General features: G+C 39.7%; 1 protein-coding gene across 1 annotated transcript in view; it reads right to left on the bottom strand.

The window, feature by feature from the left end:
* The window catches only part of cdk17 (cyclin dependent kinase 17), a 48,957-nt gene extending 33,737 nt beyond the window's left edge, over positions 1-15,220 (bottom strand). The window contains exon 1 of the mRNA XM_015056545.1: positions 14,613-15,220. The gene's annotated coding sequence lies outside the window, so the exon portion shown is untranslated. The remainder of the gene's footprint in view (positions 1-14,612) is intronic.
* Between the last annotated feature and the right edge of the window lie 779 nt (positions 15,221-15,999).

Genomic DNA, 15,999 nt, shown 5'->3' with positions numbered 1-15,999 from the left:
CATACATTAAATTGGTGTAAACTTTATTGTAAATTAATTTAAATGATCAAAAAGTGCTCAGGATTCCTGATAATGGTGCACAGATAAATCGTCGCCAAGTTCCTTGATTTTGGGAGACCGGTCATTGACCGATACTTGCATGCTAAACAAATCTTACCCTCTGCAAAGGTCTGAACATCAGCCCCTTTTGCTCTGCTATGAGAGAGGACTGACTGACTGACAGACCCACCCACAAGGTCACATACGTGGTTAACGACAGTCACCTTACTGTTGCCAAATTAACAACTTTGTTGCTATATTTAGCAGCTTTTCAGCCAAAGAAATCTGCAATTGGCCTAATTGGGGTTCATAGAACTCCTTATGGCACCATTTAAGGGGAAAGAAACAGGCTGCTTAAAAACGCATGACTTCAACGAAGAAAAACACATCTGTTTTTGTGCTGAATATATATTACAAAGATAATACGTTTGAGCAGATGCAGTTTTTCTCATCCTAAATCAGATGGACATGTCCCCTTTAAATAGCTCTGAGAGAGCTACAGATGTTTATTCTGACAGAATCAGAGCAGGAACAATGAACAGAGCGGAGTCGACCCGTCGCCAGCAACACCATCTCCTATAAAGAAACCTAGCAGCTAACGATGTTAAGAACCGCTTCTTAAAATAGGCACTCATATGAGAATCACAACCGGTTTAAAATAGATGAAATCATCTCCATCTTTTAGGAGGACGAGACAAAACCGGGCCCAAGGGAAAAAATGATCTCACGTGTTCAAGAGACCCATTAATCAATGCCAAGGTTTTATTCACGCTTACATTAGCCATGAGGCTATTCAGCGCTTTAAAGCTTTTATGTAAGATTTGATTTGGATCAGTTTTGTTGCAACAACTATGTTTTTAAAGACAGTGCACATAAAAGATGATTGGCTGAACTCAAAAAGCAATCACGCCACTCCACTTAAATCTCTCCTAATATGAACTATTTACTAGAGGTCAGTTTGACATCAGTGACACCAGCCACCAAGCATCTGAGTTATGCAAATGTAATTTATACATTTGACATTTTATTAATAATAAAAAAAGAAGTTATTCGTTTTTTATTTATTTATTCATTTCATTGAGTTCTAGAACAAAAAGAAAATTGTCTTTCAATCTGTAAGACTTTTAGAAGTGCTAGCTGTGCTAGGCTAGCATTAGCTAATCTCATGGTGGCAGCATGCTGGAGAAGCTCTGTTTTGCTACTTCTGATTTGTTCTGTTTGTTGACTTTTGTTAATTTTCATCATCTCTGCTGGCCAGAAATTTAGTTTTTCATGACAGTCTTCAGAGGCTTCTTCAGATTTATTGCAAGACTGGCTGCAATATGCAAAGTTCCTAATTTGCACTTTGAACATCTATTTGACTTGTTACTGTTTTGCATTACAATACATTTTTAAATTATTAAATATCTATTAATAGTCATCCTATTCTCTTTTGAGAGGGATAAGAATAGCTGCATGTGAAAGACATAAGGTGTTGACGTGAAAAGATCGAGTAGGCCAGATATTTTTCACATTGAACCATAGAACTACACTGATCCGGTCTTATACGGGATCAAATATTTTAACATTACTCCTGTTCCATCTACGGCTCACCTGATTCTCCACATTGGTTTCACAACATTTGCAAATTATGTAATCCTTCAATTGTCCACAAATCCTGACCGTTTCCTCCCACCCTCGCAGCCTGTTCACTGCCTACACTGTATGGAGAGCAGAACATCAACCCATGGAATCCAAGGGACCCAGCTGAAAAAGTAGAGCTGAGCTAAAAAAGAATTTACAGAAAAAACAAAACAAAAAAAAACAAGGGAACCCACATAGGTGGTGTATTAACAGCCAAGATAGCTGAGGGTGATGATGATGATGGTGGTGCCTCAGGTTAGCATCAGTCAGCCCTGTGATGTGATGATCACAGCGGTGCACACACACCCTGGAATCTCCCTGCTATATGTTACAATCAAAGCACCACTACGTCCAACACAAAGACTTCAAACAGACTGCAGGGGTCTCACCTTCCTACAGCCTAACAGCTCTATGGTGCATTTAGATACGCAAATAACTGCTTTCTGCTTAGTGCAGTACAGGAAAGTCTCAGAAAATGTCAATATAATCTCTCTGTTTCTCATTACAGAAACAAATTAAGTAAATTAATTACATTGGTGTTTGTCTACAGAATCCCATCTAAATACATGAAGATTATAATTTTAGTGACAGAACGTGCAACTTTTGCAAAGCACGGTGAAGGAATCCTGATCAACCGACCTAAAATGGCAGCTGGATCTTTGCCGCCGTCTTCGGCCTCCGAGCGCCCATTCCATCCAAACCCAGCTGAGTACAGTCACAAGTACATGTTTGTGTAAAGAACATGCACAAACAGAACATCAGTGCCACTGCCCAGCGCAGTGGGCGCTTTCCACTGAAAGACCCTTTGTTTGGGTCAGGAGGAAACCAAACGAGGAGCTGCAGCATGACTGAGCCAGAGGGGTGAGCAGGAATGACCCCCACAGAAAGCCTGATGTGGTCACATCAATAGGAAAACCTCCAGTGAGACAAAGGGTGAAAACGTGTCTGTGGGTGAGAACGCGAGGGAGGAGAGGAAGAAGAAGAAACGAGCAGTGTGAAAATGTCCGAGGAGAGAGTTCTGGAGAAGAAGTGAAAGTGAATGAAATAGAAAGTTTTTACATTATAAGCAGCAGAATGGAGCACGTGTCGGGTTATCCTGCTGACATGACGCTTGATCAGGACGCCTTAGCTTGTTGAGAAAGCTAACAATGAAAAAAATAAAACTAACTCCCATGTACTGAATATGTTTGTTAGGCTTTGCAGGTGTGTAATAACCTCTTCATATCTGCCTTATTTTTCAGTAGCGTTGGTGTAGCTCATCATGATGCCACTGACTTTTTTTTTTCCTGCAGCTCTCACACTTTTTATTCTGCACATGTGCAACACTGCAACAGTATTTACATAACCGCTTCCCAAATAGTGCATAGCGAACCAATATAAACTTGATCTCATGCAACGTTATGCAAACACTGTCTGCGCTGATGAAGATTTATTAAAGTGAAACTGACAGCATGACCTACTTTCTGATTAACTTAACTAATAATTATAGCTTTGAAATTCATTTCCAATTAGGCCAACATATATATATGGTGGTAAGGTTACTGCAAAACTAAAACCCCAATCTGACTAAGGGTCGTTGTTTATCGTGAAAAATATATGATCATGAGAAGAATTTTTATTTATCGTTGTCACAACAGATTTCAGTTCATGTTAACACTGACTAAAAGGTTAGTTTTAATATTTCCTTCCTTATTTCTTAATCCCAATTTGCATCATTATTCACAGTTGTACTGACAAATATTGTGATAAAATCCTAAGTTTATATCGCCCACTGCTTGTCCTGACAGTGATGAACATAAAGACAAACTTGATGTTCCACAATTCTTCACTTTTGCTCCCACCTGACAGGCTTTTCAATAAACCAACTAAATGGCACAATGATGCTAAGGTGATGGCAAGATTTTTTAGATGAATTATTAGAGATGACCAATTGTAGTTCAAACTCATTACACAGCTAACCAGGTCACCAACACAAAAAACTCTAAAACTTCACATAAATGTGACAAACTGCTTCACTATCTGTCATTATGGAAGTGTAATTTGCAGGAAGGATGGACTCCTAGTTGTTATAAACGCCGGTGCCAAGTCTTGAACTTGTTGTTGGAACACAGAGTAAGACCTTGGGGAAAAAAAAAAAAAAAAAAAGACCAATGTGAACGACGGTTTTCCAGAAAAGTGAGTTTAAACTGTGGCTGAGGTCAGCCTCCAGGAGGAAAGCTGGTGCCATTTTACAAAGCAAAGAAACAGTTTGGGGGGGGGTGGTCACATCCAACTGATCCAACTGTGGGGAGCCCTGGGGTAGACCCAGAACAGGAGGGCTTTTATGCCCCATCTGGCACTGGCATCCTCTAGGAAACCCTGGAGGGGAGGCTGCTGAGCAAATGATACAAAGAGAACCATTTTTTTTTATAGCAGCAAATTACCTCCAAAGTATTATCTGTTGGGTTTACGTCAATGCCTCCAAAACTTGGCATATCAAAACAGGACAAGCTGCCATGAAAACAAAGAACATAGATCAGCAGGATTAATGAAGAAATGTTGCCTTCAGGTAAGGAAGTTGCAGCATTTCTCCTATTCTGCACATGCAAACAAATAAATGCACACGGTGCATCATCACAGCACCGATCTATTGCCACATGATGAAAGACCGCAGGCCGCAGCCACACAGAGAACTCAGCTGACAGGAAAGGTTTGACTGTACGCCCGGACGCTCCAGTTGCTGCAAGAAGAAGCTGAGGTTTGAGACTGAAACACTCAAGAGATATACGTACAGTGTATGAGTGTGTGTGTGAGCCGGGGGGAGAAGCTTGAGGTCACACCAAAGGCAACAGACTTTATTCATCCTCCAATTACAAAACAGAGTTCACGTGCAGAAGAGCTGATCCTCTTATCACGTCTTCACGCCGGGTATAATCATACACAGCGTTAGGAGGAGGCCGAGCGCTCAGCGGAGAGCCGGGTGCTCTGCTGCTTCACAGGTAACACTACGCTGCCCGCATCATCAGGAAAGAGGCACACTGTGGCTAAACAAACACGGCTAGAGAAAGGAATGCAAACGTTTAGTCACTCAGAGTGATCATCCTGCAGCTTCGCCTCACACAGGATGTTTGCATGTGTCGGCTCACGGCTCTGATTTAAAGACCACAGTTTAGTTTTTGTGGTTTGTTCTAGTCGACTTCTTTGCACCGCAGCGCTTCTACAGCAAACCAATAGTGAGCATACGGTGTGAATATTATTATCAATTGGGGTGCACCGATTTATCTGTGCCCATTACCTTAATTTTGGGAGATCGGTGATCGGCCGATTTTTACATGTGAAGCTGCTCTTATCCACCGATGTTATCAACCTTGGCAAAGGTCTAAAAGTCAACCACCGTGCTTTTATTTCACCTGGGTGACACAGCTCCTCATCAGAGCTGCAGTTTCAAGCTTCTGAGCTTTTGCCTCACAGAGCAGCCTTTCCCCTCTGACTCCCCCACTCAGCTCCTTCAGACTAGCCAGAAGCAATTGGCAAACACCTGGTAAAACTGCGCATTAGCTCAGCTCATAATATGAGCTACTTCTCAATGCAACGCTGGTAAAAACTTTGCTGAAGGCAGAGTTTGAGAAAGAACAGAAGCTTTTAAAGAGACAGAGGCCCAATTTCAAGGCATTAGTAAAATTAGTTTTAAGTCATATTTGGAATATACAGCGTAAACTAAATTTCGAAGTCAAAGTAATATTTGGTTAACTAACTGTTAACAAAAGTTAACAGTTACTTCATCGTGCTTTAAAATTAAGTTATTTGATTTCAAATAACTTAGTGTCGGCGTTTTTACTGAGCAAGTTTCAAATAACTCCAATGAAAGAAATTAAAGTAAAACAAACCTGCTATTGTCCTTCACTGTACAGCAGGCCCAGCCAAGAAACTTTAATAACTGCAGTGTGTTTTTGTCCAGTTCTTCTGTCAGGAGGAATGGACCAGAACTCCAGCAAATTATTGTGATCTCAAATGGAAAAGTTGGGTCTGATTTAACTTCAGACATTGAGGGGAAAAACGTCTCAATGCGGTGTATGTAAACTTGTGGTTTCCACTGTAAATAACAATTTAAAGATTCATCTGGAATCCAGCTGCAGACAGACATCTGTAACTTCTGAGCTCAAAAGGTTCCATCCAGTGACCCGGCCGGTCAGACAGTCAGACGTCAGAACCACCATAAACATCCGTTTAACCACGGCCCTCTTTGGTGGGGAAGTAGTGACTGAGGGGAAAAGGCTGACTCGGCTAGTTTCAGTTTTGGTGATGTATTTACAGAAAAATAAAGTCAAAACCAAGAACAAGAGACAGAAAATGTGCGTCTTAAAGAAAAATAATGTAGTAAGGATTTTTTTTATTCATTATTCATTTTACAACAGCAAAGCTAGAATTCATTCGGTACTGGTTGTTTTGGAAAGTTTACCAAACCAAATGCTTTCTCTACAAGTTGGTAAACTTTCCAAGATTTTTTAGGTGAATAATTAGAGATGACCAATTGTAGTGCAAACTCATTACACAGCTAACCAGGTCACCAACACAAAAAACTCTAAAACTTCACATAAATGTGACAAACTGCTTCATTATCTGTCATTATGGAAGTGTAATTTGCGTAGAGAAAGCCTAACTTGTAGAGAAAGCATGTCTTATTCAATTCATATAATGTGCCTATTTATATAAAACTACAATGTGGCAGTGATTAATTAAAGCTGCAGGTCAAAGACTTCAAAAAACATAGGGGATGATAAATATGAACTCGGATCCTTCAGGAAGGCCAAATTATTTTATTTTGGTGTCCAGGTTGCAATAAAATGTCATTTCCAACTAAATGATGCAGTGACTTTTTTATGGTGCTTATTAATTGCTGAGCGTGTTTCTTTTTGTTACCAAAGCTAGCCAAAGCAGCTGCAGCAGGCCAAAATGATAAACCTGACTTCTGTAGTCTCTACATTCTATGGTTGTCTGGGCTGTTTCTTTTAAAGCTCACCGAACTGAACAGAGTGCAGCTCTGCTTTATAGCCATCACTGCTGTCATTTGGACTGTTTTATCATGTCATGTAAAAAGTCTGTTTTTTACTGCCAGTTTCTTTTAAACAGAGCACACCATATATGTATACATGTACTTTAGCTAAAAATGGATCTCTTTAATATTTACCTTTAATTTGCTGCTTGTACCCTTGAATTTCCCCACAATGTTAAAATAAAGAACGCTTCATTTCTATTCTATTCAGATGTGGCTTTAAATTAACTGAATAGAGTTGTCTAAAATGCACAAGAAGTCTAACAGTGTTGGCCTTGTCATCATTCAGTGCATCAATAAAACCTACTGATCAGACCTAGTAGAGGATTTACTTCTGCTTTTGTAGAATAAATGCAAGTGTGAACAATTTTTTATGGCCATTTCCATGGGAATAGTAAGAGTAAGAGTTCAGTGTGATTTCATCAGGGTGGGTAATAATTCTGACCTTAACTGAACATCTTCTGCGCCTGCAGGTCACTGCGGGGCAGCAGATTGTTCACGCATCAACGCTTGCAGTGTGAACGTAGCTTTGGCTAGTCAAATCAAAAGACTCAATAATTCTTCATCAAGTCTGTGTAGTTAGGACATTTTCAGGATTTGCTGAAAAAGTACACAACAGATCAATGGAGAGTTTGATTATTGAATGATGAGCTGCAATTGGCTCCAACACTGCGGTGAGAAAAAGCCATCGTTTCCTGTGAACTTTCAATGCACTTTATTGACTCTGATTGTAGATAACGCCTGTCTGAGAGGTGATGATTAGCCCGGCGGGAGGAGAGGCGCGGGGGGCAGAGGGGCTGTAATTACATGTTCCTTTTCGGAGCTTAAAAAAGAAACTGAGCAGGCAGAGGCAGGACTGTGAGATGGCCGGTTCCACCAGCTGATCTTCAGAGGAGTGGGAGATGTGTAGACCAACATGTAAGCACAGCTGACTCCAATCCAACAGCCGGCAGAATCTGCTCCGTTGTTGCAGAGAGGTGAGAAGTGGTGGAGAGAAAAGGTCTGAGCGAAGCGGGCAGATGGTGAGAGTCGTGTTGGACGGGGTGTACTCGGGAACAGGATGACGCCTACAGCTGACTGTGCTTGGCGCCGACGCTCTCCTGCTTCCATCACGTTACAGAAAGGTACCAATTATAGCCGCCGTGTCCATCTGACACGGAAACAACTCCATCAAATGATTGTTTTGTTAGTAGAGTGTTTTACAAATACAGCTACTGTCAAATTAGCAACCTGGCTGGCTAGCTTTGACTTAAAGTTTAGCTGCCAAATATGAGATGTGGACTCGATCTGTGTGAGTTCAGACTGCTGGAAACTGGGGAATAAACCACATATATCAGCTTTGATGCTTTAGAGTTCAGTTATAAGCAAAGTATGAAGTAACTATGTTACCTTCAGTTATTATAAAACTGTTGTATCAAATATGACATAAAATATATTTTACTTCCTGATTTAACACCTTGACATTGGGCCTCTGACTCTTTAAGAAACTCTTGTTGTTTCTGACACTCCACCTTCAGGAAGTCATCACAAAATGGCTCCTATTAACCCTTTAATAATGTTTTTAATCAGCAATGCACTGAGAAGTAACTCCTATAATGAGCTCAGCAGATGAACAGTTCCACCAGATGTTTGCTAATTGCTGCTGGCTAGTCTGAAGGAGTAGTGGAGGAGAGGTGTTCTGTAAGGTGGAAGGTCGTACGCTTGGAAACTGCAGCTCCCTGAAGGTGGTGCTACGTCCACCCAGGTGTTTTGAATTGCTGAATGTCACCATGGAGATTAAAGGATTTCTCAAAACAAGGCAACATGCCAAATATGTTTTTCACCCCTATAAAAACGTTCTCTTTTCTACTTTGTTTCATTAAATATTGCATATTTAACTTATTGCTGAGCAGCTAAACAGAAAAGATTTCTAACTAAATAGTTTTGTGTTTTTAATTGGTAGGACAAATGATTCCTCCAAGTACCTTTAACTTGGGAATTTGGCCTGCTGTGCAAAAGTTTGGACGCCACTGCCATATGCAGTGTTTGTGAGCTTTCTGCAATACAGCCAAATTAAAATATCAGTCTATAATCACTCATCTACAGTTTTAAAAAATGCATTTAACATCTGGTATAAATGATCATCTTGATGGGCTTTTCATTTCCACTGAGACTTGGGGCTGTTTGCCCCAAATAAGCCTGACCTTTAATCATAACTTGACTGTCAGTCCATAGAACTGGCTGTACTGAAGTAGGAGGTCACCTTTAAGCTCTGGGGTAAGGCGGTCGGATATTAAAATGCATTCAAGTAAATTTCATTTCAATTAATCAGCACTTTGTCATTAGATTTTAGAAATGAGTCCAATCTGAAGTGAGTACTGCCAAAAGAACTGGTAGGTTAGAGGTCAGGGAGAAGAAGAATTCCAAAATCAACAAAATACTTGCCATCAGCAATTATTATGAAGGCTTTTAATAGTTTTTATTTTTTTAGATATATGCTTTCAAAAAGTAGAGAAAGCTGCAAAGAATAAATTCAGAAAGCTTGCCTATTCATCATTTTTGTTTTGGAAACTTATTTAAAATTCTACAACATTTCTGGCGTCACAATGCCAGGAATAACCAATACTTTAAGCTCATCTTTAAAAGAAAATATTAATCTGAGTTGGTGTCACTCACTAGCTAGCCACAATTTACGAGAAACACTCTGCACAGGGGGCTTCTGAGACATGTTGTCCCAGCGGTTCTCTGGTTGCATGTACAGTAGTGTGTCTTGAAAGAGAGCAATGAAAACCTAGTGATGTATTTTGAATTAATATGCTACAGCATGCAGATACATTTACTCTCTGCAGTGAAAGAAATAGGTTGCTGAATTAAACATCATAAACAGGAAAAACAAACCAGCCTGCTTACTGTTAACCTAAAAAGAGATACATCGGGATGGAAAGGCTTTAAAAGCTTCAAGTCGTTAGAAGAAAGACTGCAGGTGGTTGGAACATTTATCTCAAAAGGGAAGCCATGACCTCCAAGCTTGGCAGGGGTCAGAATAACACAGTTAACTCCTCAACATGCACTTCCTGTATCAGTGGGTTGCCTGATCCACTAAAGCCAGGGTCATGACTCGCAACTGACCACCAAAGACAACATTTGTCATTAAAACGTAGCTCAGAATCTCTGGTTATCAGCTTGAATCAATAGTTTGTGATCATTCATTGTGACTCTAAACTTGAGAAGTAATAATAGTAAAGAAATCTTTATATTCCATAAGATTGTATGGGGTACATTACTTTGGCTGTCACATAATTGTCTCCTTCATTTTTACGCATGGAGAGGAAAGTTTAAATCCCAACATGCAGTCTAGAACATTTATAGACTGCATAATAAAATACTTGGAGCAGGTAACACAGAATCAGACCCTTCAGTATCATGAGATGAGGTGAATTTTCAACAGCGCACACAAAGTGTCTGTATAGATTGGCAGGAAATTAACTGTTTAATTGGGTTATTGCTGCATCATTTGAGAAGCACTTTGAACATCAATCTGGCAGCAGATGTGTACGTAGTACACATATTAGTGTGACACTTGTACCTTCTAAGTGTTTTTTAAAGTGGGGGCCGCAGCCCTCTGTGGGACCACCAAAAGGCGTTAGGGAGGCCTCAGAAAGTTGGAAGGATGATAAAAATGTCTAAAATATAAAAATATTTTAAAATATAAATCAAACAAACTTATTGAAATTTGCCATGCTCATCTTTCTGATTGGCTGCCAGTTAAATGTATTAATCTGCTTTGCTTCTCAAGCTAGCATAGCAGCAGCAGAATGAACAAGTTTCTGACAAGAAAAGGACAGGAGGAGCCAGACTTCAGGTGGGTTACCTGGTTTATAACTTAATGCTTCATCCTGCCACTGAGCCCAGGTTAAAATGAGAAAAAGGAAAACCAGATTGAAAAACTTCACTGATGTAGTTTGAAGGCAGAGTAAAAAGAGTGAAACTCCATCCGCTGAAATATTCATCTCTGTGATGAATATTTCACTGTCAAATGACACCACTTGAGTTTACAGTGGGGGGAAGCAACTTTATGAATGAGCAGCATGTTTATTTGAACGCGTAACCTTTATGAGTGTGTGTATGCGAGTGTGTTTAATCCTCGTCTGTTGCTGCTCTTACGACGCCACGGCCTAATCTCAGGATTAGGAGCCGATCTCACCCCGCTCAATCCTTCGTGCAGGAAGCACACACACAGACACACACACACACACACACACACATACACACCCCAGAGAACATGCTTACAAGGCTTGAAGAGGGCAACTGTCCAAGGACTGACGGCAGAGAAAAAAGACGCATGAAGTTAGAATATGAGCCAACAAATTCATAAGAAACAGCACAAATGAATGCAATATGAAAGGTTTTTCTACAATAGTAAATAAAGTCCGACTCTATTTGAAGTGGGAAACATCCTCTGGGGTTTTGTGCAAAAAAGAAAAAAGAAAAAAAAAGACAATGTGCTCCCAACAACTGACATTCCTTGCATGACTAACATAACTTTCTCAGTGGTGTGTGTATGTGTGCGTTCGTATAGCTACGGACGGCCGCTTGTGTGAGTATGCCCATACAAACTGGACTGAGGCAGAAAAGCCCTGGAATAAATGGATCGCCCTCAAAAGCAAGCCAACAATTAGAACCTCCAGTTTATGATGTAGGAAAGAGATCAGGTCAAAAACTTTGGTCCATTTTCAATCTCCTCATACAAATACATGTTAATATACAAGAAGAAAGCAATTATTATAGCAACAGCTGGAACAATAAGAGTTAGAACGGATGTCTAAATTGTGAAAACAATTTTATTTTTGTGTTAAAAAGCTAATTTGAAAAGAAAGGTAGTCTCCAAATGATTAATTGATACTTTTCTGGTCTTTAAGAGCGATTTAAAGCAATAATTTTGATTTTTGGTTTTTTTTTTTAGATTATTTTTACTACTGAGAGAATATGAGCATTCTGTACCTGTAGCAAAAAAATCTGTTAGCATCTTCATGTCATATTTGCACAGATTAGCTAACACTGGCAGCAGAAGCTAGTGGCTACCTCTGGAGATGCACTGATCGGAGATCTGTGGATAATTTCTGGATTTTTCTTTACAAGTTTCAACATTTGTGAATAGGACATTAAAATCTTAACCCAGTGACATCTGAACTTTTTATCCTGAGGGCCAAAATTGCCAAGTTAAAAGCAATTATGGGATTTTTTTTTAATTATTAAATTCAAATATTCATGACATTGTGTTATCTGTTCAAACAAAAAATTAAAACATGCTAAATTTTATTGAAGCAAACAAAATAAATTTGATTTTGTTAAATGCAAAACATTAAAAGGGTCAGACACATGTTTTCATATTTTTTTTGATGAGGGCATTTTGATGAAATACATAATGTATGAGGCTCTTTCTTCAAAGAAAAACGTTGATCAACTTTAACATCCGTCATGAAAATCTGAACCAGACAGCAAAAACATCTAAAAATTAGACAGAAGTCCACTGCAGCACACTACAGTCAGCAGTGAGGAAAAATCTGCACTATTTCTGCACTTCTTTTAAAGTAAAACGAACCACACACACTTAGTGGAAGGAACTATTTTCAGATTATTATAATTTTTTTGTTTTGAATATGTTCTGCTTTTAGACTAATGGGTCGTCTGAAAGGCCCAAACACAAAAGCCACACATGCACACACAAGTAACTGAAAGCGCATACACACACACACTCCTCTGATCAATAAAACATCGGCTCAACTAAGCATTACATAAAAAGAGAGAAAGCGCTGCAAGCTTCTGGAATGGTTGCCTATAGCAACAGAGTCTCAGGCAGGCCGATGTCCAGAAGTTTAGATAGGCTCACCTTTAGACTCCAGTGTTCCAGCCATCGATACAAACCCTGTTTCGTTCAATATGCCTCCATAATCCTAACTTAAACATTTCAACAAGCTTACCTCAAAAACTTGTGTTGTGTTTTTACACTATAACCAAATAATAAGATAATTCAGAGCACATCACACAAAGAAAGATTGAGACTCGGTTGTTTACCACTATGGGAAGATGAAACAAGAAGATTTTTTTTTTTTTTTTAGCCTGATGGAGCCATTGTTGGGGGAAAAAAACTAAGACAAACCACCATCCTCCAACAACTTTGTGTTGTCTTCTTTGTCGTTTCTGATGGTAGTAACATCTGGCTGTTGATCAAGTGACTCGTGTTATGCGAAAATGAGTTTCCGTTGTAGTCTAGCAAAATATAGCTATTTCAATTTAGCCGGAAAACCCACCTCATCTTAGCGCAAAAACTTCTTATGGTAAGAAACATTGCTCCTTTAAGCAATTTTATTTTTATTTCAATTTGAGCAATTATATGGTCAATGGGAACTGTGAAATATTGTCTCTGTTGGCTGGAAATCGAGCTCTTAGCACAAGACTATCATAAAGCAACAGTCTTTGGTTAGAGGCGTCTTCAGATTCATTGGAAGATTGACTGCTATAGGAGATGCTTCTCACCCGCAGCATTCTCGCCCACAACAACTCTTTGAAGATACTTTGATCAAACATGTTACAACCTTTAGGATAAATAAAGAATTTTTTGAATTGAAATATATCCATCTATCTATCTCTCATATATATTTTTTTTAATTATTTTTAAAGGACACAGAATAAAAAAACAAACTGAAGCCCCAACCATACCATACCAACACCACCCTTATTTGTCCAAAAATATATCAAGAATAGAAACTGGGAGTGGAACTTTATGTTCTTTCATCACACCAAGCAGTTCCTATGTTCCCTCTATATGCTCCATAATGCAGAGGCCAATCAATACTAACTCTGCCTATGCCCCACAGACACAGACGGGGGTAATTACTCCATCCTATGGGGCAGGAACCAGAAAGGGGGCATCAATTCCACAACCCATAGCCTAGATCTCAATGTGGGTCAATACACACACATTCAGTTCCATGCAATGCCAAAACAACAACAACAAAAACATCCTGTTGTTCCAGATGAAGGACAACAGATGTAAATGAAACTGGACATGAAAATAATAATAATAGCGTGAAAACATCATCGTCATCATCATCATCATCATCACTCACTCACTCACTCACTCACTCACTCACTCACTCCTTCATCTGGACTGATGAAAACTGTTGAGAAGAGTCGTTTCAATATCGTTCAAACGCAGATTGCTCTCTGGGAAGATTACACCCTTTTACAACATCTCAGCGTTGCCAGGGAGACAGCAGGGGTGGTGCATTCCTGATGCTGATGCACGTATCCACAAATGAGGAGGGCAAACATGCAGAGAGCATGCCTGCTTCTAATGTGCCTTAATAAACATCAACAGAGTTTTAATGCAACAGGAGGAAGAAGTTCAGGCTCGAAGTAAAATGACTTTAATTGGTCAAACTGTTGTGTTGCTGGAGGCTTAGAAGTAAACACCCACTTGTGACAGTTTGCATACTTTTAAGATCCCTCCAGTTAGAAAGCATTGTGAAATAGTGCAGCATTATTATGGTAACATGCATTAAGTATAAAAACGAAATGTGTTTATTTTAAATTAGAAAGATCACTGATTACAGAAAAAATGGCATAAAGGTGCAACCATCATCCATGTTGTTCAGGTATTATATTTGTGCGTTTAAAATGATTTTGTAAGCATTTTGTAAAATGTAAATGTAATGTGAACAAACCAACGGCATCTCTGTGATAATGAAGTGAACACAGCACGCACAATGGCATTGCTCTGGCTGAATTGTTTCTCAGCTACCGTTTCCTCTTCGTTCTCATCCCCACGCACCACACAGCCAGTTATTAACACTTCGTCATTTTCCGTCGAAACAAACGCAACGTCGCCGTGTCCATTATCGGACAGGCTGCGCGAGGACATTTGAGCTCGGCTTACCTGAAAATGGTAAATCCTGTCCCTCCAGGAAGGACTCTCCGGAGCTGCCAGGGCCGGATGCCCTCCTCGGCTTGCCTTTATCCGCCCACCACGGTCAGCAGCGGCTCTTACAAAAAGAAAAAGAAAAGAAAAAAAACACAGCTCCGCTTGTGTTTTCGCGTTATGTACCGGAGGCTCCCACGGAGAGATAAATATCCTCGGAAACACACATAAAGGGAGGCGTGTTTGTAAACGAGGTGCCCGAAAAATGTCGTTTGTTCGGCGGCGGAGGCAGTTTAAAGACACTGGAGGAGGACCTAACGTCGACAGACACGGGAGTGGTGCAACCGATAGCTACAGAGTCCCACGGCGAGGTGAGACGAACTTCCGTCGACTTTTCAAAATAAAACCACGCCCCACGCTGCCTGGTGTGTTGTTTTCTGCGAGAGATTTCAAAATAAAAGCGGTTTCTGCGTTTCCGGTCAAAGTGTTCGCATTAAAACGCCAATGCTAAAACTAAAGCGAAGAGGGCGCAAAAGTTTAACTGTCAAATTCAAGGAGGAAGCTGTTGCACTAAGAAAAACAGAGGTCAGACTGAAGAATATAGATATAGTAATATCATACATATGAGTCTAAAATGTAGCACTTGGCACCAGAGCACAGGACATGTTTAGCATAAAACAAACACAGCACGCTAGAAACCCCCTTACAAACTGTAAAGCATGAAGATGCTTTACAGTTTGTAAACCTGCTGGTTTGTTGCAGCAGGGCATGGTCAGCTTATCCACCATGACAAGGTGTAAAAAGAAAATAAAAACGAAAGTTGAAGTACAACGGGACCCTGTGACATGGTAATGACCCAAAACACACTGACTTCGCTGAACCATTGCAGGGCAGGAGTGGCCACAATCCCAAAAAGTTTGCTAACATGGAAAGCATAAAACATTTTTCATTTATTAGCCAAGTTTTCTTGCTTTCTTTCATGGTAAAGACTGCAAACTTCCAGTGAAGATTCATTTACCTGGGCTAAAATGAACCAAGTGTTTTTGAAGCAACACATTGTTTTTGGATTTTTATTAAATCGTTTGTGGCCCACAGCTACTGTTCATTTGACAGCTTTGGTCCCTTTGGCAAAACGTTTGGGCGCCTCCTTTATTCAACCAAAGAAGATTAGATCCTTTTTAAGGTGTCTGGATTTTCTATGGAAATAAGTTTAATCGTTATAGTTTATCTGTAGTTAAATCATTTTCTTTTTCAGATACATGTAAGAGATTAGACTGTCCTATGTTACAACCCCTTCATGACGTTTTTCATTTAGGTCTCAGTGTTTTACAAATATAATTATAAGTCACAATATGATTTCAAAAACTACTTTACTACTATCAAAACCATTTGGTAGTTTTTGATA

This window comes from Poecilia latipinna, unplaced genomic scaffold (genome assembly GCF_001443285.1).
Source record: "Poecilia latipinna isolate Pla-1442-1.1 unplaced genomic scaffold, P_latipinna-1.0 Scaffold1390, whole genome shotgun sequence".
NCBI lineage: Eukaryota > Metazoa > Chordata > Actinopteri > Cyprinodontiformes > Poeciliidae > Poecilia > Poecilia latipinna.
This window is presented reverse-complemented; position numbering and strand designations above follow the sequence as displayed.